This window comes from Diabrotica undecimpunctata, chromosome 6 (genome assembly GCF_040954645.1).
Source record: "Diabrotica undecimpunctata isolate CICGRU chromosome 6, icDiaUnde3, whole genome shotgun sequence".
In the NCBI taxonomy this organism is placed as follows: Eukaryota; Metazoa; Arthropoda; class Insecta; order Coleoptera; family Chrysomelidae; genus Diabrotica; species Diabrotica undecimpunctata.
This window is the reverse complement of record NC_092808.1, coordinates 105,391,223-105,413,153: the sequence shown is the minus strand read 5'-3', so window position 1 is coordinate 105,413,153 and position 21,931 is coordinate 105,391,223. Positions and strand designations below refer to the sequence as shown.

At 32.7% G+C, this 21,931-nt stretch overlaps 1 protein-coding gene across 3 annotated transcripts in view; it reads right to left on the bottom strand.

The window, feature by feature from the left end:
* nolo (ADAMTS-like no long nerve cord) overlaps positions 1-21,931 on the bottom strand; it is a 2,006,971-nt gene that overhangs the window by 706,405 nt on the left and 1,278,635 nt on the right. The gene's annotated exons all lie outside the window — the stretch shown is intronic.

Sequence of the window (21,931 nt, the reverse complement as noted above, 5' to 3'; positions counted from 1 at the left end):
GAATGGGAATCGAGTGAAAGTAGGATATCACGAGAGATGTTTTGCCTTAACCAGACCTTTTATTCTGATGTCTGGAGTGACAAAGGCTAGGTTTTTAGTTAGACGCCGACCGTCTCGAAGTGGTGCCTGTCGGGCATCTCGTCTTGGCACAACTTCGTTAGGGTATTAGGAACCCAAAACTATCTGGGTAAGTCACAGTTGTCTGTATGCAGACTATCCTTCTTCTCTTTAAACATAGTACCTGTTAGTACCTGTTTATTTGTTACTACATTATTTTAAGACAAAATAACATGACACGAGTTTATGGTTTAACTTTTATTAGACTGCTTAAGAAATTAATAGGCTTACATATTGTGAGGTTGTGAACCTTTGTAAACATTATAAATATTTGTGATATAAGTGATTTTTTAACTATTATTCTCATTGGTCTTTAGAAATAAATGTACCTGTTCTTTTACTCTAAAGTTGAATAGGTTAATTTAAGTAAACGTTATTACACATTTGCTGCTGCTGGATGGGCACTTAGCCCTATTGCAAAAAAAAAACTCAAAAGTGATTTGTTTAGTGTTTTAACAAATTTCTTTTACCATACTCAATATATCTAAATTAAAACCAACAAGTTTTTTAAAATCTGCAAAAATATACAGGGTGTCCAATTTAAATAAAATCAGTTGAGGGTATTTCCAGTGAAACGTGAAGTAGAGTAGTAAAAAAAAATACGGCATCAGATGCGTTATATGTTTTTATTTGCACGCAAAGTTTCTCGAGTATCGCCTTTTTCGTTTCCATTATTTTACTTGGTTCCATAATTTATCCCAACTCTGTATATTGTAGAACTTATTCTATAGCACCTAATGTCTGAATATAAATAAAATATGGCTATATTAAAGAAAATTAATCATCAAAATTTTCTGATTGATAATTTTCTATCGATGGTATCTAGCGAGCCTTTTTGAGATCTGTGAAAAAATATCAATTATCTTTTTTTGCTACTACTGGATTGTTTTTTTAAATAATATAAGCCCAATATTATTGATATTATAAATGATAACCAAAAGCCATCTTCTAATAGTTCAGTTAGTCGTTTTGTTATATAGTGTGTGCAAATGTTAACCCTTAACCGCATGAATTTTTGTTTTTTAATTATATTTTCACGTTAAAAAAATATTGAAAAAAATGTAGCTGCGAGGAAAACTTTTTTGACAAAAAATTTTTTTGGTGCCAAATATGGAACATCAAGCAACAATATAATATTAAAGTTAAAGTAGTTAGAAGCTACAGCATACATTATCCAGTATTAAACTGTAAAAATAATACTTTCTTTTTTTATTGAGACATAACAGTATTGCATTTTGTGTACATTATATATCCTTTGCATGTACTGCCTGGAAATTTGCATCTTGACCTAGTGCTCTTATCCCAATAAGGAAAATGATCAAACCCATCTTTACGAATGTCTTCTTCTGGTATTTCTTTATTCATTTTTTCGTTTATACTCATTTATCTGCTGAAGGCTTCTACTTGACGCTCTTCCCACTCTGTTCTGTTTGGTTGGTTTTCCCGCTTTGCATAAAACATCGGCTATTGCCGATGTGTGTCTGTGAAGTTGTCCCGGGCTTACGTCACAGGTGTGCGAGAGAGATGCAAGAACATGCGCGTTGACTTATCCTGTTAGGATAAGAGAATAGAATAGAATAGAATAATCCTATAGTATCATGAGTGCAGAGAGAAAAAAAGCTTCTTGGCAAATTATTCGAGCTGGAACCGAAATGCGAAAAGCGAAGCAACTTCATATAGCAGAAGTAAGTTAAGTCTTTACCGTATTAATCGCCGGATATTTCTGATATAGCACATAAAAAATAAGAGAAAGAAGTAACCTCCAAATAACACATTTATAGAAGATTTCACAAAGAGTTTTATTTTTGTCCATTAATTAATTGGATCAAAATATCTAAAAATATGTGTAAGATATTTATCCACTGTTCCCCAATTTTTGGATTTAAATTTTCTTACAATCTGTATTTTTCATTTATTTTAAATTAATGAATAAAATGAATTATTTAGATTTCATCGAATTTTTCGGTAAGAATTTGCATCCAAGTTTGTATAATTTATCAAAATATTGGCATATATTTACAGTAATCTACCATTGAGTTGATCGAGTATAAAAGAAACACGAAAACATATTTTTGTTGGAGAAATGGTTGATCGCTGCCATTAATATATCGCTCCAACGAATACCTCTGATTTATTATATACAGATTTTCCTGACAGAATTTTGTTCTCACTCGAAAGTTATGTTTTACGAAGGATTAAAACTTTCAAGGCGTGCCGGAAATGTAAATTTAATTTTTTTTATTAGAAATGATGTAGCTTTCTCAAACTTTTCTTACTAAGTACTCTAAAAGAAGTACGTAAGCTACCATTCGGATTTTATGCTTGGTGTACGTTTTATATTTAATGCAGTTTTTAACTCTAAAGCTTCTTCATCGCAGATTGTATATAATATGTATTAAAACAATATTTTCCCAAGCAATTTCAAACACTTTTATCTACATAATATCTATTTATTATTCATATACTTCTTTGTTCTCTATACACGGCTTTTACACAACATTTTACTGTTGAGATTTTATTACAATGTTGTATACATATACTTGTCACAAAACTATCGCAGAAGTAAATTGTGTCTTAAAGTTTGTACTAGAGTCACTTAAATTTTTATTAAAAGGAACAGTTTTTTTAACGTATAATTTTAAATTCTATTTTTTTTGGATTATTACAATTAAAAAAAATGCAAAATTATTAAAAAATATATTAGTTAAAATTAAATGAAAATTAACAAATAATTTCGGTGATAAAATTCTTCTTCTTTTGGTGCCTATTCATTTGAAATAGTGGCGATCATTCTGGCTATAATTATTTTATTAACTGATGCTCTAAATAAATTAGTTGTTGTTGTGGAGAACCATTTCCTCAGGTTTTTTAACCATGATATTCTTCTTCTCCCAATTCGTCGCTTTCCGAATGCTTTGCCTTTAAGTATTAGTTTCAGTAATCTCTATTTATTGGCTTAATGGCCATGGCTTAATTAGACACCTAAGATCAGATAACGTCGCAAGAAAGACAAAATGCCAAATATATAAAACCCTAATAAGACTGGTACTCACATATGGCTCAGAAACCTGGACACTCACTAAAAGAAAGGAAACGTTGTTAGCCACCTTCGAAAGAAAAATCTTGCGACACATATATAAGGGCACAAAATAAAACGGAATATGGAGAAGACGATACAACTCTGACCTATACAAAATATACCAGGATCCGGATATTATAACATTCATTAAAATAGGACGGCTGCGTTGGATAGGACATGTAGAAAGAATGGAAGAAGGCGAAATACCAAACAAAATATTCAAACAGATGCCAGTAGGAAAAAGAACAAGAGGAAGACCGAAACTGAGATACTTAGAACAAATAGAAAATGATATAACAACCTTAAAAATAAAAAACTGGAAAAAAAAAGTACGAAACATCAGAATGGAGAAGAATCCTGGAACAGGCCAAGACCCAAAAAGTGTTGTCGAGCCAGTGATGATGATGATGAATCTCTATTTATTGTCGTTTCTCATTATGTGTCCGTATGTGTCGTATATATCACTTCTCTTTCTTTCCCCATCCTTCGTAGTACCGTCTCGTTGGTTATCTTGTCCGTCCATGATATCCTTAGGATCTTTTGTACAACCACATCTCGAAGGCTTCTAGTTTGTTCACCATCGCTTCAGTGAGTGTCCAGGATTCAACTCTGTAGTATAATATCGAGAAGATATAACTAGGAGCCTTACTTTTATATCCAGATTAAGATTGTGGCTTTTAAAGAGTTTGGCCATGTTGTTGAATGCACTCCTAGCCTGCTCTATTCTACATTTTACTTGTTGTAAGTGATCCCATTGTCCGTTAACTATTGTTCCAAGATAGGTAAACTGTGTTACTCGGTCCACTGGTGTATTCTTGATAAGCAGTTGCACGTCTCTAATTTTATTTTTGCTGATGACCATAAATTTAGTTTTTGATATGTTTACTTGTAGTCCAAATCTTTCACTTACTTCATTTACTTTGTTTATTAGTTGCTGTAAACTGTTTAAACTGTCTACAAAAATAGTGGTGTCATTTGCATAGCGGATGCTATTTAGGTGTTTTCCATTTAAAAGGATTCCATGTTCGTAATATTCCATGGCTTCACTAAATATTTCCTCTGAATATAGGTTGAATAATATAGGTGAAAGTATACATCCTTGTCTAACGCCTCGCAGAATCTCGATCGCTTGCGTCGCTTCATCTCAAATATTTGTTCTTATTGTGGCTGATTGGTTCCAGTATAAATTTTGTATTATACGCCGGTCTTTATCACCTTTTTGGGTTTTTGTTAGAACATCCATCATTTTTTGGTGTTGAACTGTGTCAAATGCTTTTTCGTAGTCCAAAAAGCAGGTGTAAATATCGTCACATCTCATGATCATATCTCTGATCTTTGGAATAATACCTGTAGACTAAACAGTACATCTCTCGTACCTACGCCTTTCATGAATCCAAACTGTGCGTCTTGTATTCTCTCTTCGCATACTTTGTATATTCTGCGATGTACAATTTTAGGAAAAAGTTTTAGTGTATGGCTTATTAGATTTATTAACCTATATTTTCCGCACTTTTTTGCTCCCTGTTTCTTTGGTAACGTAATAATTTCTGAAACTAGCCAAGCTTTTGGAATATTGCCTGGGTCATATATATTATTGAAGATTTTACATAGTATTCTTAAAGATTCATCATCAAGAAGTTTAAGAAATTCAGACTGTACTTAGTCTGGTGCTGGAGCTCTCCCTTCGTTGACAATACATAAAATATAATTACAATTAATATTACAATAACTTATTTAAACCAGTATCTTTTAAATAACCTATTGTATTTTTAACATTTATGTTGTGTCCCAAGGCTTTCTTTATATTCATTGAGATGTTAATTATGCTTCTTTCTTGTTGCTTCGAGTGGTTTGCACTAAGTTAATATCGACTCCTAATATAAATAACATTGTAACTCCACTTACAATGTTTTTCAACTATGGCTTAAATTACATCTATAAAGGATAACCTTCATTTTATTCTAACAACTTTTATCCTATCTTATGTAAATATAGGGGTGTAATTGGCTAGTGATGCGCAACATATAGCCTCTCCTATTCAAATGTCAACCTCACCTGCTTGTATGCTGATCTAGATCATGGTCATCTAGTGCATCCTACCAGGTAAACAACGAGGCTCTGATGTCCGAGTGTTTGCCAAGATAAGCAATCCAACTTTTACTGGACAACGGCTTCGGGCGGATGAGCTGGTAAGTGGAAGGACACTCTCTTGTCTTGAGATTGAGAAATTGGTGTCGAAGGCATAAGAACCAAGATAGTGGTCAACGGCATCAGAATGCAGAAGGCAAAGATAAACCACTGCATTAAAGGTCCCTTATGACATCTCTAGTAATCTAGTAATGCTATCATGGCAAACACAACTAAAGTGGAAACAGCTACTAATGCAGAAGGCAAAGATAAACCACTGCATTAAAGGTCCCTTATGACATCTCTAGTAATGCTATCATGGCAAACACAACTAAAGTGGAAACAGCTACTAATCATGGAATATGGAAACCAATATTCGGCAGGGGAGGTGATCCACCTTTAGATCACATGGCCTCCCAGGTGGTGACCCAGAGAAACCCCTGTGACAAAACTGGGAAAGTATCTCCAAAAATTTTAGAGTTGATTATCAAAATATGTACCTGGAATGTGAACACAATATATCAGGCTGGAAAACTTTATAATACCATTAAAGAAATAACCAGACTTGGTATAACAATTTGGTATACCACTCGGGAAATTAGGACGGTCAACATATGTATATGTTATACAGTGTGGAAACCACTTATGGAATAAAATTGTTTGTGTTCTTATTTTAGAAAATAATAAAAAACGGTGAGATAAATTAACTTTTAAATTTAAATGTGCGCTTCTTAAACATAAATTTTAATGTACAGGGTGATCCACGCAAGTTTGGCATAGTCCATAATCTGTATTTTACATGAAACACCCTGTATATTTTTATGTTTTTAAAAGCTCCTTAATAACCTGATCTCAACGAACTATATCATGTAGGGTCTATTATGAATAATACAAGGTAAAATTTTGAAATTAAGTATAATTTTCTTCAAGACAATTAACTCATAGGATACCCGAGGTAATTGATTAGATTACATTAAAATAAATGCTCAAAATGTTCTCCACCTTTTTGTTGGCAATAACACAGTCTCTTATAAAACTCGTCCAGAACTTTGTTTAAAGTTTGAGGTGAAATATTTCGTATTTCTGTAGTTATCCTTTCTTTGAGGTCTTCAATGCTAGTTGGTTGTATTGCATATACTTTGTTCTTAAGATAACCCTACAAAAAAATCCAAAGGCGTGGGATCTGGCGACCTAGCTGGCCACTAAATAGTACTTCCTCGTCCAATCCATTTATCGAAGAAGATTTCATTCAAGTAATTTCTCACCATTAAAGCATAATGGGGTGTTGCACCGTCCTGCTGGAACCAGACAGTTTCATGCGGTAGGGTCGGATCTATTGGATTGGGATATAAGTTAGCCAACTGAGGAAGAACATCGTCTCTTAGCATGCGTAAATATTTTTTCCGCTGTCAAAGTACCATTTACAAATATAACACCAATAATATGATCTATAATACCTACCCAATCATTCAACTTTTGAGGATACTGAGTGTGTGTCTCACGCATCCAATGAGGATTCTTCGCTGACCAATATCTACAGTTTTGTCGGTTTACCTCCCCGTTCAATGTAAATAATGATTCATCAGAAAAAAGAATTGTGCCAAGAGCTATTTCGTTTGTGTTAATTTTATTCATCATTCTTTCGCAGAAATCCATTCTACGATTTGGATCGTCTTCTGTTAGCTCCTGCACAAAAGTCAATTTATATGGATGAAGTTTTTCTTTATGGAGACACCTTAGTACAGTTGTGTGACTCACATTATTTTGACGTGCAATTTGACATGAACTTGATGTTGGATTCTCTGCGACACTAAACCAAATATCCACTTTCATCTCATCTTAATAAAGTTCGGTTTTCCTTTTAATGGGTTGACATGTCCAAGTTCTTTGAATTGTGCATAAATTTTAGACACAGTACCCTCTGCAATATGAGGCAACTGATGATAACTCTGATTAAATAAGTTTGCTACTTCAACTTGACTTCTACAATTCTCCCCGTAACCGATCATCATTAAAATCTCAATTTGGTGGGTCTCAGTTAAATATTTTATTTTTATTTCTTCAATAAATTAGATTTTAATTGGGAATTTATTATTTTAATGTAAAATGTCAACACACCAACAACTGATTGATAACAATCCGCATTATTTACCGATTTACTCTAATTAGCAGACTATCTAGACAGTTTTTACCTTTTCATGACAAAAAATGTCAACACGGTTACTACACAGAAATTTTCCCCAATATACTGACACTTAGACTAGAAGTGTATTGTCTGTATTAAGCTAATTTAAAATAATACCATAACACTATTATTACCATAACAACAATATTAATTTCAAAATTTTACCTTGTATTATTCATTATAGACCCTAGATGATATGATTCGTTGAAATCACATTGTTAAGAATTTTTTAAAAACATAAAAATAAACAGGGTGTTTCATTAAAAATAAGGAATATGGACTATGCCAGATTTGTGTGGAACACCCTGTACATTTAAATTTCTGTTTAAAAAGCGCACATTTAAATTTAAAAGTTAACGTGTCATAGAATTTTTTATTATTTTCTATAATAAGGACACAAACAATTTTATTCCATAAGTGGTTTCCACACTGTATGTATATGTTACAAATATTATACCTGTTTCTGAAAGACGAATAATAATCCTATAAGCAATTCTAAGAGTTGTTAATAAATTTATTTAAAAAAATTAAAAAGAAGATCTAACTATTAATATGGGTGACTTAAATACGAAAATTGGTAAAGGAAAAAGCGGTGAATTAATTTTATTGATGTTTTTGGTCTAGGGCAATGAAATGAAAGCGGAGGAAGATTAAAATTATTTGCAGAGAAAGAAGAATTTGCAATACTAAATATGTTCTACCAAGACGTTTGTATACTTGGGTCTCTCCGCAATATCAACCAGGAAACATAATAAAGAATCAAATTAATTACATAATGGTGAATAGGAGAATTCGTAATGGATGCCTATCAGTTAAAAGTTACCCCGGTGCTGGCGTATTGTCAGATCATATTCCTGTTATTGGTAAATTTAGGTTTAGATTTACAAAGTTAAAAAAAAGAATAGTAACAAAAAATGTAATATGAGAAGACGAAAAGATAAACAGAAACATAGAAAAAGCAGTCGCACGAATTCTTTCAGAAAAGATAAGTAACATAACATGAAGCAGACTTATGATCCAGAAGAATCACTCCAGAATATATGTGAAACCTTTAACAAGATCAGAGAAGAACATCTAATAGAAAATAAAGAGAAGAGGAAAAGTTGGATGAATACAAAAGGCCAAAGAAAACTGGTTAAAAACACAGCGTGAAGAGATAGAGTTGTTGGAGCAAAAACACGATACATTTAATATGCGTAAAAATGTAAAACAAGCAGTCTTCAAAAATCCAACACAGCTAGTAAACTGCAATATCAACGGCTTTGATGATAATAGGTCCGAACTACCTTCGTCTTATATATAATGACCACTTACCAATCACATGAGATGAAGTGGATAAAGCAATCTCACAACTAAAAGATGGCAAAGCTCCTGGACCTGACAATACATATAAAGCTATTCTACACCGACGCTACTCAACGATTAACAAAAATATTCAATGATATATATTTAAGCGGAGAAATACCAAGATCATGGCTGAAGTCAAAATTTATTGCTCTACCAAAGAAAACAAAATCCGTATACTGTAATAATTTTCGAACCAATAGCTTAATGAGCCGCACTTTAAAGATATTTCTAAAAACATACATCAGAGGATATATAGACTATGCGAAGAAAAAATCAGCCGTACACGGTTTGGTTGTCATAACGCAGTGGGTACGAGAGAGGCACTCTTTAGCATACAAGTGCTATTTCAACGTTATAAAGATGTGAATTGCGATATTTATGCATGCTTCATTGATTACCATAAAGCGTTCGATGCAGTAAAACACGACAAGCTGATGGAAATAGTAACAAATATTGCAATAAACACCTGTGGTCTAAGAATTATTAGCAATCTTTACTGGAATTAAACATATCCGTACAGAGGCAGAAGAATCCGATGATATCAAAATCAAACGTAGGGTCTGACAAAGATGTATACTATCACCCTTGATGTTCAACATAAGTATATTATACTCTGAGGAAATTTTTTAACCAGCAGTAGAGGATGTTGAAGCCTGAATTCGAATTAACAGAGAATGTATCAATAACATCAAATACGCGGATGACACGGTGATATTTGGATGGTCTCATGCCAGAGTGAACCAAAAGCCGAAATTGAAAATTTTCAGTACGACAGTTTAAAGTTATGAAGGTGTTATAAAATATACGCAATATGTTATAATCTTGTATAGGATATAAAAGGTTCTAAGACTATTCAAAAGAACATTTCTTTAAGACTTTTAGTAACAGCACATGATTTTGTCTACTTTTAAAGCTGTTTGGTCAGCATTTGCAGTACATGGTTCACTTTGGCAAACTTTTTAGCACTTAGTTCTGTCTGGCACGAGAAGTATAAATAAATTGTTCTTTTTGTTTGTAATCAAGTTTATTAATACATCATTAAAACTAACAATACAAAAGAATTAAATTTTCAAGAATTATGAGTAATTAAATTATACAAATGTGTAAAAAAACTAATAGTAGCAATATTTAGATCGCATTGTTCATCTCATTTTCCTCTTTGTTATTGTCATTCTCTTCTTCAATGTCATCTTCCAATACTTCACTTTGTTGAAGTTTATTGTAAAATTGGTGATGGCATGGTGGTACGAATTGCAAAAGTGATCTGATATCATTAAGTTTTGCTTGACTTAATTTTCTTCCTTCGGGTTAAAGAATGCTTAAGTTTAAAGAAGCTAGGTTTACAGGTCGGCCTTTCAATCTCTTATTTAGATTTACTAAATAAAATTGTATTTCTTTGTTATGTGTGTATTTAAATTCCATAACTCCTGGATGGTCTTGAGTAAATTTCATTTGTTTTATTTTTAACCATTCTACTTTTTGTTCATCTGAGTCTTTTTTGCGGTTTACCAGATTTTGTTTTAATGCATCCATACTCTTGAAATCCTCTTTTTCCATGCATACTACTTCAAATTTGTTCTTTTTAACTCTTGGGTTTGAAATTATGTTATGCCATTGTGTAGGCACATAAATTTCAGGATGATATTTCAACTTTTTTTCTATATCACCAAAATCGCTATCGTTTTGTAGATATGAATGTCCTGGCTCAGCAAACTTATGAACTACTTCCTTTATGTTTAAAGTAGGGGACTGCACTATGTACATCCATAACGCGGCAATATTAATGTTGCGGTTTTGGCTGCCATATGAGTCAGACCATGCAATCAATATGTCCTTATGATCATGGGTATTTATGAATTTTAAAATACATGATCCTATTTCCTGGGAACCTCGTGAGGCAGTGCTCTCATCCCAAACATGCATTCTCCCGACATTATTTTCAAAATTATGTATACCAAGATTGTAGCATGAAAGCTGCCTCTTATAGTAAACAACTCCTGTGGTTAGTTTAGGAAGAAGCATTACTTTCTGAAGATCAAAACTAATTACTGTAGCTTTCCCTTCTTTACTAATCTTAACGTCTTCATTTATTTCTGAGCGAGCTAACTGTACTTTTCTGTGGTGTAGTTCCTGGTTTAGTTTCTTAGTCTTTAACATTGCTTCATCTTTGTTTTCCTCAGCTGCCTTTATTTCAATGTTCAACCTGTCACATATTTGACAGGTATCTTTTCGTGGAGATTTAAAACTAAGATTAAAATCACGTCTGAACACTTTTTCATAAAGCGATTGGCTTGGAACTTTGTCAACATGTCTCTCTCTTAAACTATCAACATAGAGTCTGTACATTAATGACAAATTTAAATTACAATCCAACTATTTTTTTTGGGATTGAGTTCTACAGTAATGACTTACTATGGTAGGGAAACTTTGTATATGATTTTTTATTGACTCCATTGTGGACGGTGAAGATTTGTTATGAGGCACTTTTTTTCCTCTAAGATCACTTAAATTTCCACTTTTTTTCTTAAGCAAAGCACGATGTACTCTACTACTATTGATTTGTAATATTCCCATAAACATTTTTTTGCATACTTTAATATCTCCGTTTTCAGAAGGGATATAAAATTCACGATTGCCTGTTTTTTTTGAAATATCAGTGTTCTTACGACGTCTTATTATCGTTCTACATTTTACAGCACCACTTATTATGCTTGTTTGAGTTTCCCAAGACTGTGACTCGTTATAAAACAAATTAAAAAAACTTTCTTTTTGCTGTGCGGTAAGCTTATTTTGGCAGTTTATTTTGCAATTGCAGGAATTGTCATTAAAAGATTTAGAGTGTATGACAGTACCTGAAGTATTGATATATTCTTTACCAGCTGCCCTTTTTTGCTTGCGAATATTTTTTTTCCACTTCTTAGGATCAGATTTTCTCTTCTTGTCTTGAGGTTCTTCCTGCCCTCTGGTATTTTTTCCATCTGTAAAAACACAAAATTATTAATATTTTATATAAGTAAATATTTTACATTACTTTTTTATGTTATAACATAAAAATACTTTGAAACACACATTCACTATGCATAAGACAGACAATTTACGTTCTCTTTTGCCAAAGTGAACTATGTGATTTTAATTTTTTTTTACAATTCCAATATAAATTAATGGAATATATTGCTTCATTCTTATATAGATAGGTAAATACTATGTTCTTAGGTTGGTATAACTGCTCATATTTCACTAGCACTCCCAGTGGACACTGCAAGAAATAAATTTGCACATGGTTCACTTTGGCAAAAGAAACGTTCCAAAACATAACCAAACTTTGATAATGAAGATTTATGGCAATAAATATTATTATCTTACCTGATTCTGTAATATACGAATCAGAACTTGGATGGTAATCATCTGAAGACCCATTACTGAAATCAGCGTGTTCATCTTCACTAGAATTTCTATCAACAATGTCATGACGATGTGAACTATGTGCACGGGAAGCCATCTTGGACTGGATGATGGTTCACTGTGGCATATGACTACCAGTACTACCACCCTTTTGCTAAATAGAATTTACTAATTTCCAGCTGATGTTTTCTGTTATTCACATAGTTCGTTTTGGCATAAGTTTAGAACAAAAGTTTGCCTCATAATGGAAATGAAAAAGTTAAAACAAATAAAATGCACATAGTTCACTCTGGCATGAGACCATCCATTTGCTGTCAATTATGAAGCACTCCAGGAGTTAATGAATAAAATCACAGAAATGAGTCAGAGATATAGACTTTCACTGAACATTAAGAAAACAAGAAAAAAGGAAAGGCATTGCAAGTATATGTAAATATAAAGTTACCAGTAAACATATTCAGATAACTTCATTGTAAGTAGAAATTTTAAATCACTTGGTGGAAAAAACGTTGATGAATATTTTTTAAACATTGTAACATTTTATACAAGGTTTTAAATTATTAAGTTTTTATTGTTTACATATAATAATTAATTATTCTAATAAATTTACAGTTTTCTCCTGAAGAAGTCACAAAATCGTGACGAAATATTGAGACTGAACAAATAGAGTTTTATTTCCTGACCGATTGCTGATACTATAAATCAATATATTTATATATATATATATATATATATATATATATATATATACAATATATATATATATATATATATATATATATATATATATATATATATATATATATATATATTAATAAACGAAGGATGCATTTTAAATTGCAATAATTTTTCTACTAATAAAAAGGTCTTAGAAAAAGTTTAGTATTCTACTCGCATATAATGGCTAATACTCGCTCTGATAATAGCAAACATAGTGAGTAATAGTCATAATTACATGGTCATTCTATAATATACTAGTACTGCAATTAACCACATATATTTTTCACAAAGGAAATGATTTCTATATTTTATTAACAAAAAAACATGATAGGCTATTTGGAATGTCCTAAAAGCCGTTGTTAAATTTCATGGGTTAACAAATATTTAATGTTTTATGTCATAATCCGGTTTGTTGAGAAAGTAGTTTTATACTAGATATTAAATTGCATCCGTTTTTATTAAATCGACTATCATCCCATGTAAATATTTAACAACAATAAATTTACTTTAGTGTCGTCAAATAGAAGGGCCTTAAACGTTCTGGATATTTTATAAAAATTCTTCCAACTTTACTTACTTGTTCCAATAAACGTACCAGGATTGAAAATTTGTTCTTTTGTCCTTTTAAATAAGTGAAAACACTCCTCAAGCTAGGTTTCTTGAGAGATGTTTTCTCGTTTTAAAGGTACAAAGGAACACATTTTCCAGAATTTAATAGCGAGCGTACCTCGGTGAATACAAATAATTATAAATCGCCAAGAAACTACTACGGGTTATCAGGATACGATATTTTTATTTTTAATTATATTTTTCAGTTGTTTGATACAAAATTATCAATTTTTAATATAATAAACGTCGCTTAATTCCTTTAAATAAAATTAAAACAACGAATAGTAAGAAATAAAACACCAGAATTAAAAAAAAAGAATATGGAATGTAAAGCTTCTGGCCATTGAATAGTTTACACACTTACCTAAATAGTTGACATATCTAGCAGCCGATTTTTTCAATTCTTACTTCGTTTAAATGCACGTTTTAAGTCAAAGTGACGTTAGTTACCAGTGGCGGACTCAAAATAGATTGATTAAAATTAAAAAATCAAAGTAAAATAACACTCACTAGGCACTGTAGTAGTGCAGTAACTAGTGAGTGTAGTAGTGCCTGGGGGCTCGAAAGACTTATTGGAAGCCCTGAAGAAGACATCAGAGAGGATGTCGAAAGCTCGGCCCAATGGATCGACGCGGTTCAACCCGGAAGCCTGGTGAGTTTAATATTAATTTTTATAATAGTATTAATCTTAGCTCTAGGTTTAAATATATATATATATATATATATATATATATATATATATATATATATATATATATATATATATATATAAATACATATTTATAATATAATATAAAGCATACAAGATTAAACGCGAGGAAAACATAAATAAGTTATTGATTAAGCGTTATCACTTAATCCCTTTAAAGACTAAATCCTGATGTAGATACTTTATCCCGTTGATTTTCTTTGTTACATTCTACCTCTTTCTCACATTGTTGAGCAATGTTATAAATGCCCGAGATTTATATTTTAAATTAAACCGACAAATTTAATTAATTTACAAAATTTGATTAATCACGTCTCTACTCCTCAGGTGTACCATAAAATTGTAAGCCATCAAATGGAAACCCTCCGAAATTTTATCGTTTATCACAAATATAATGGACCTTTGTGATATTTTAGCAAAATTAATTTGGTACAAAGAGGGTTTGCAAATTAGGTACACTTTCGTTCATTACCTTTGTTGCTAAGTTTTTTGAGTGTAATTAATTTTATTTGACGAAAGTGAACTTCTTACAAAGTATTACGGAAATAATATAATTAGATCACGGAAATAATATAAAACAAACACAGGCAAATTTAAAGGAATGGTTTACGACTGCATGCATTCATCTGTTTATATTTATAATTATGTTCGATTATGACTTATTGTCATAATCGAACAAATTTTGCTTTATTTTAATTATAGTAGCCCTTACTTTTCATAGTCTTGATTTCTAGATATTTGTTTTTTCAGCATGTCCCATATATGTGAAATAAGATATGTGTAAAATGCAGACTAGTAAATAATCAATCTTAAAAGTCAGCTTCATATTAGGATGTATGCTATTGGGCAATATTCCTCAAAAAGAGGCAAATTATTCCGACTTGTTAGACGAAGGTGGAAGTAGATTCGCTCTCAAACGTCTCAAGAACAACAGGTCTACAGCAGTCAGACATCATTTCTATATATATATAGTTCTTCAAACTCCTTCTTCTTCTTTCTCGTTTTCTTCTTTTTCTTTTTTGTCTTCCTCTTTTTCTTTTTATGCAGACATGACTCTGTCTGTTTTCCAATGTGCCTCTAGTAACTTGTTATTCAATCGCCTTCGATCGTCTTCCTATTGGGGAATCGTCTTTTGCCGTCTTTACTTCTCTATTTTGTATCATTCGGTTTATATGAACGTTCCATTTTACTCTTTCATTTCTTACCCAGTTCTTGATGTTCTCCACTTTGTATCTACGTCGTATATCGGTGCTTCCAGCTCTGTCCCATAGTATTTTACGATCAATTTTTCATCACTGCTCTTTCTAATATTTTAGACTATTTTTACTGTTTTGTAAATAATTCTGCCCTTCATTTCTTTTCCGATATTTTTATTTCTCCATATTGTTTCATTCAGGTAACCTGCGGCACTGTTTGTTCTATTCACTTAATCTTTCCTTTCTATTTCGAGTTTTCCGTAGCTAGATAATATAATGCCCAGATATTTAAACTCCATTACTTGTTCTAATATATGACCTTCCAGTTCCATTTTATATCTTAGTAAATTTGCTGTTATAACCATGCATTTTGTCTTTTTTGGGGAAATTAACATGTTTAATTCTCTGACGATTCTAATAAATTGGTGCAGAATACGTTGTATCATCATTTTAAGAGAGTATTATTGCGTCGTCTGAATAGCAGATTATTTTAAGATGTTTTTCTACCATGTGGTATCGGTTTTTAGATCTAACTTTTTTATTATTTCATCCATAATCAGGTTGAACAATAGAGGACTCAGGCAATCTCCCTGTCTTATCCTAATGCCAACTTCAATATGGTAAGTTATTTCTTCTTCTACTTTTACTTTTATTATGTTGTTTTGGTCGATATTTTCGATCGTTTTGATTATTCCTAAAGGTATCTCTCTTGTGTACAATAAGTCGATAACGACCTTTAATTTGACCAATTCAAATGCCTTCTTATGGTCCACTAAACATAGATATGCCGGTTTGTTGTATTCGAATGATTTCTCTTGCACTTAAATTATTATAGCGTCGATGCATGATCTTGCTGACCTAAAACCTTGTTGTTTTTCTGCTAGTGTTATAATTTCATTTAGGTTATTTGTTATCATTGTGGTTGTTAACTTTAGTGTTGTGTTTAATAAATTAATAGCTCTGTAATTTTTAGGGTCCGATTTGTCTCTCTTTTTGAAGAAAGTTATTAGGATGCTTGATCTCCGTTTTTAAGGAATTCTGTTTTGTTCTATTATTTTTTGGATTGGTTTTAGTAGTTGTTTGGTCATATCTGGTCCTATGTACTTTAGGAGTAAGTTCTGTATTCTGTCTTCTCCTGGGGATTTTTGGTTTTTTAATTTGCTTAATTCGTCCTTTACCTCATCCTTCTCAATATTTATTTTTTTAGTTTACTCTGGTCTTGGTGGTTCATTATCGTCACCTTTAGCAAATAGGGATCAAAAGTAGTCTGCCCATGTTTTCTTCTGAATGTGTTTCGTTTTTATTAGTTCGTTCATTTCTTTTCTTTGTCATCTGATCATTCTCCGTATTTCTTTCTGTGTTCCGTAGAGTCGTGATCTGTATTATCAAAAGGCTTTCTTCTTTTCTTCACATTTTGTCTTTGTCTTTACTTCCTTACTAAACCATGGGGTTTCCTTTTTGAATATGTTAGTGTTCTTCTGAGCTTCTTAGTACTCTTGCTCTTTGAACTTTAACCACATAAAAGTCAAAGTTTGGAAAGAAGCTCAAAAATATTAGTTTACTTTTTTAGCATATGGCTACATCAATAGAAAGCATGTCGCAAATCAATGGATGACATATACCTAGCATCACGAACATTGAATGTTATTAAATCATTAATGGGCATTGGATAACTGTTAGGAAGAGTTGTACCATTCAGCTTCATAACGTTAAAACAAACGTGATGTGTACCGTCTTTCTCTTCAACGAGTTACAGGGGATTTATCCAAGAATTCAAGAAATATGCATGTGTTGAACAAGCTTTAGCTTACAACAACATTTCGCCGATACCTTCATTGAGGATCCTCTATATTTCAGGTAATGGATGGTCTCTTTTTTATTGGCTTTGCATTGCTGGTGCCGATATGATAATTATAAAGGGTGTTTGACCAATTGAATCCTCTATTTATTTTTTTTAAGAAAAATGGGAGAATGTAATTAAGTAATATGAGAAGCGTTCAAGGTGCATTCATCAGCAATCGTATTTGTAAAATAAGTTGAAAAATTATTAAGTTATAGGTAAAATCATAAAAATTCAACGATAAACCAAGAAGATCAATAAAATATATAGCCAAGATGATTTTATGTAAAATGAAGGGAACAATTAACAATTTTAAGCGAGAGCGCACACCAAACTGGCGTGACATGTAACATGGCAGTGACAGAGCACGGGCATGGCACTGGCGTAGCAGCCTGCGCACACTAAAGTAGCATGGCATTAAAAAGGATAGTTAAATTCAAAATGTTATCCCCTGACGATGAAGTTTTGCTTACGCTTTTAACACATTGACGACAGACCTGCTATAGCCGTCATGTATACTGTGACGCACCTGCTACAGCCGTCCAATTATAATTCGCTTTGTAGGACAGACCGGTTGAGGCTGGCACATTTTATACTATTATACCATTAAAAATACATGTTGGTGTCCCTCGAAACGTGTGTGCAATGTTGGTTGCCAGCAGTTTAGGTACCTACTGCCAATTAGAAGACGTGGGTGTATGGAGGGGAAGGCAGTTGTACCGGAATGCCACATGCATTGTTATTGTTGACTCAGACATTGTAGAAATTGTTATTTTGAATAATATTTAGTGGCGTATGGTTTTGATTTAGTTATTTTTGTGCGTAAAAGAATAAAAAAATATACAGGGTGTTAATTTTTGAAACAAGCAATGAATACAAAAGAAGAAAAACGTCTTTTGAAACTTTATGAGGAAGTAGACAGCGATGATTATATTGATAGTGATATATCTTATGGGGAATCAGACTCCTATCATCCTGAAAATGACGATGTTGATTCTGATGACAGTAACATAGAGTCAGAGGTAAGTTCAAGTTTTTTTTTATTTTTGTTGTTATTTTAGAACATAGACTTTCAGGTTCTAGAAACTCTTAACGAAGAAGATCATGTTTCTGCAGAAGTGAGTCCCGAATCAGATGCTGACGATAATATTCGTGCAAACGCAGACCCAGTCGAAGGAAGTGATAATGAGGATACTAATGAAAATGGATGGAATAGTGATACTGTGAGTATAAATTACTTCTTATTTGATTATTCACAAATGGGAATCAAGTTATTTGGAGATTTGAACTCGTCACCTTGTGACTTTTTACTCAACTGTGGAATGATGGTATAATGGATTTATTGGTAAAATCTACGAATCATTATGGGAAATCCTTAACTAGACAATCACGCCCCAAAATCAGACATTCACGTAATATTACTTTTAAAGAGACTTCCAAAGAGGAAATGAAAAAATTTCTTGGTTTATGTTTGCTACAAGGGCAAATTAAAGTCCAAAATATTAGAAAACTGTTTAGTTTCAATCCCTTAAACTACCATCCAATATTCTCGTACATAATGAGCGGTAGACGATTCGAACAAATTTTACGGTGTTTTTTCGTGCACATTGGTGACGATATTCTTAACCCGAATGATCGACTTTACAAGATTAAAAGCCTACTAAATATGTGTCTCAGAAATTTTCAAGACTCTTATACACCAGGTGCACAGTTGTCTTTGGATGAGTCGTTACTATTATTTCGTGGTCGGCTATCATTTAGAACTTATATGAAAAATAAAAAAACGAAATACGGGATTAAGTTTTACGAACTTTGTTCTCACGATGGATACGTGTTGAATGTGGACATTTATAAGGGTCAGGGGGAAGAGGGGCCAGATAATAATATGACGAAACTAGAACATTTGGTTATGACACTGATGCAGCCCTATCTAAATAAGGGATATCATCTCTTTATGGATAACTATTACAATAGCATAACACTTGCCAATAGATTGTTGCAGAATCAAACACACGTAACAGGTACTCTACGCTCAAACAGACGAGGAAACCCGAAAGTAGTTGTGACTAAACGTCTTCGTAAAGGACAGCATATCTGGAAACGTCAAGGAAAGGATTACGTCTCAAAGTGGAAGGACAAGAGAGATGTTTTTTGCGTAACAACTGCTCATCATCCTACTTTAGCAGAGGCTAGAAATCGTCATGGTCAGATACGTATAAAGCCAATTAAAGTATCTGAATACAATAAATTTATGTCTGGAATTGATCGGTCAGATCAAATGATATCATATTATTCCTGTCCGAGAAAAACTATTTTCTGGTACAAAAAAGTTATTTTTCATTTGTTGGATATAACAGTTTGGAACTCCTATTTTTTGTACAAAAAAATTACAGAGAAAAAGATAAGATACATAGAATACAGAGAAGCTCTTATTAGATCGCTATTAGGTCTCGATAACAATTTCAAGGATGGTCGTTTCTGTGTCAATTTCAAGCCAATTCATGAACGTAGTGACAATTCAGAACCTCATTGTGCTACTGGTACAGTATCTCAACACTTCCAAGAACTAATACCAAGACCAGATAACCACCAGAGAAAGTTCTATTACCTACGCTGTAAACAGTGTTCCAGAGACAAGAAGAGGACAGAAACTCATTGGAGATGTAAGACATGCCAGGATACTCCACCTCTTTGCCCTGGACCATGCTTTGAAAGATGGCATATAGAAAAAAACTAATTTGTTTTGTTCAAAAATGACTTTCTGTAATATTCTATATACCTAATAAAACAATTTGACGTAAAATTACATTGAACGGTTGCAGCCGTTGTGTCCCATTAGACATAATATATTTGCCGGGTGGGACGGTGACCGCTCCTACCGTCATAGTTTTTTGTTTTAGTAAGTCACTTAACTTTAAGCAGTTTAGTTATATCTAAAAATTTGAGTTTAAAATATTCCATAGTATACTAGATAATCAAGTGCGTTGGTTTGGTCGAAAAAACGTTAGCTGGTGTCCGTCAATGTGTTAAACGTCAACAATATGAACAACATTCGTCCGCAACGTCAATTTTGGGTAATGGGTAGCCCCTAAATAAAAAGAAATCTAAGAGCATAGTGGATTTATTGTATTTAAAGAATTAAATATGTATCCGGCGAAATTTTATTTCTTCTGCAAAATTTTGAACTTGCGTTGTCATAAATATCTGGAAACTTCTTAATCAATGAGACCAAAACGGATATTAAATTCTGGACTGTCTCCCATTTTGAATTATTTTTTTTTAGTTAATGGCAATGGCAAAGCCAAAAGGCCAGCTATTTAAATTGTTCAACAATCACATATACAAAAAATGCAAGTAGCACGTGACAAAAAGTAGAACAAGCTCTATTTTTAACGACGTGGCGTAGCAAGCTGCATGACGCCACTGTCACTGTTTTTTGGTGTGCGCTGAATAATTTGTTTGCATTGGTTATATTTTATGTAACATGCTAGACGCGCGCTACTTGCTACTTGCCATGCTAGTTTGGTGGGCGCTCCCTAAGCGAGAGCGCCCAACAAACTGGCGTGACATGTAACATGGCAGTGACATAGCACGGGCATGGCAGATAGCGCACACCAAAGTAGCATGACATTAAAAGGACTAGTAGCTTGCTACTATTAGTAGCATAATATTTCAATTCAAAATATTGCTCTCTGAAGATGAACTTGTGCTAACGCTTTTAAACGTCATCAATATGAACAAACCTCCTCAGCAACGTCAGTTTTGGGTACACCCTTATTGGAAAGAGATGCAAGGGCATAGTAAATTTAATGTATTTAAAGAATTAAAAAATTCCGGACTTGTGTTGTCATAGATACCTGGAAATTTCTCAATTAATGAGACAAAACGAATATTAAATTCTGGACTGTCTTCCATATTTAAATTGTTTAACAAACACACATGCAAAATGCAAGTAGCACGTGGCAAAAAGTAAAACAAGCTCTATTTTTAACGCCCTGGCGTAGCAAGCTGCATGACGCCAATGACACTGTCAATTTTGGTGTGCGCTGAATCATTCGTTTGCATTGGTTACATTTTAAGTAACCTGCTAGACGCGCGCTACTTGCTACTTGCTATTTGCCATGCCAGTTTAGTGGGCGTTCTCCCTTAGGAGTGAATGATGTTGTTCAAACTAACGGTAACGTGAACGGAATCATGGTGTCTTGTAAGCTACTATCGGGTGCAGTTGACCCTAAGCTTTAAAGTCAGACTGGGCGGGGCGTGGAAAAACTTTCCAAACATTTCTAATTCCTGTGTATTTGTTCTAAAAGAATATATAAATTTTGTTTTTTTTTTAATTGTTTAAAGAGTAAATAAGGACTTTTGGTAATGAACATGAACTCTGTACAATTGATATTATTTGTTTTTCTTGAATTTGTCAAGTAAAAATATTAAAGTATTAAGATATTTACTTTCAACGTTCATGTTTTAAGGTTATATTATTGTTTAATTAAAACTTAAATTATTTTTTACTGTATATTGAAGTTATTTTGTTGTTGTTTTTATCGGGGCTATTTCAAAATTAATCAATAAATCATTTAATTTATTTACGAAGTTGAAA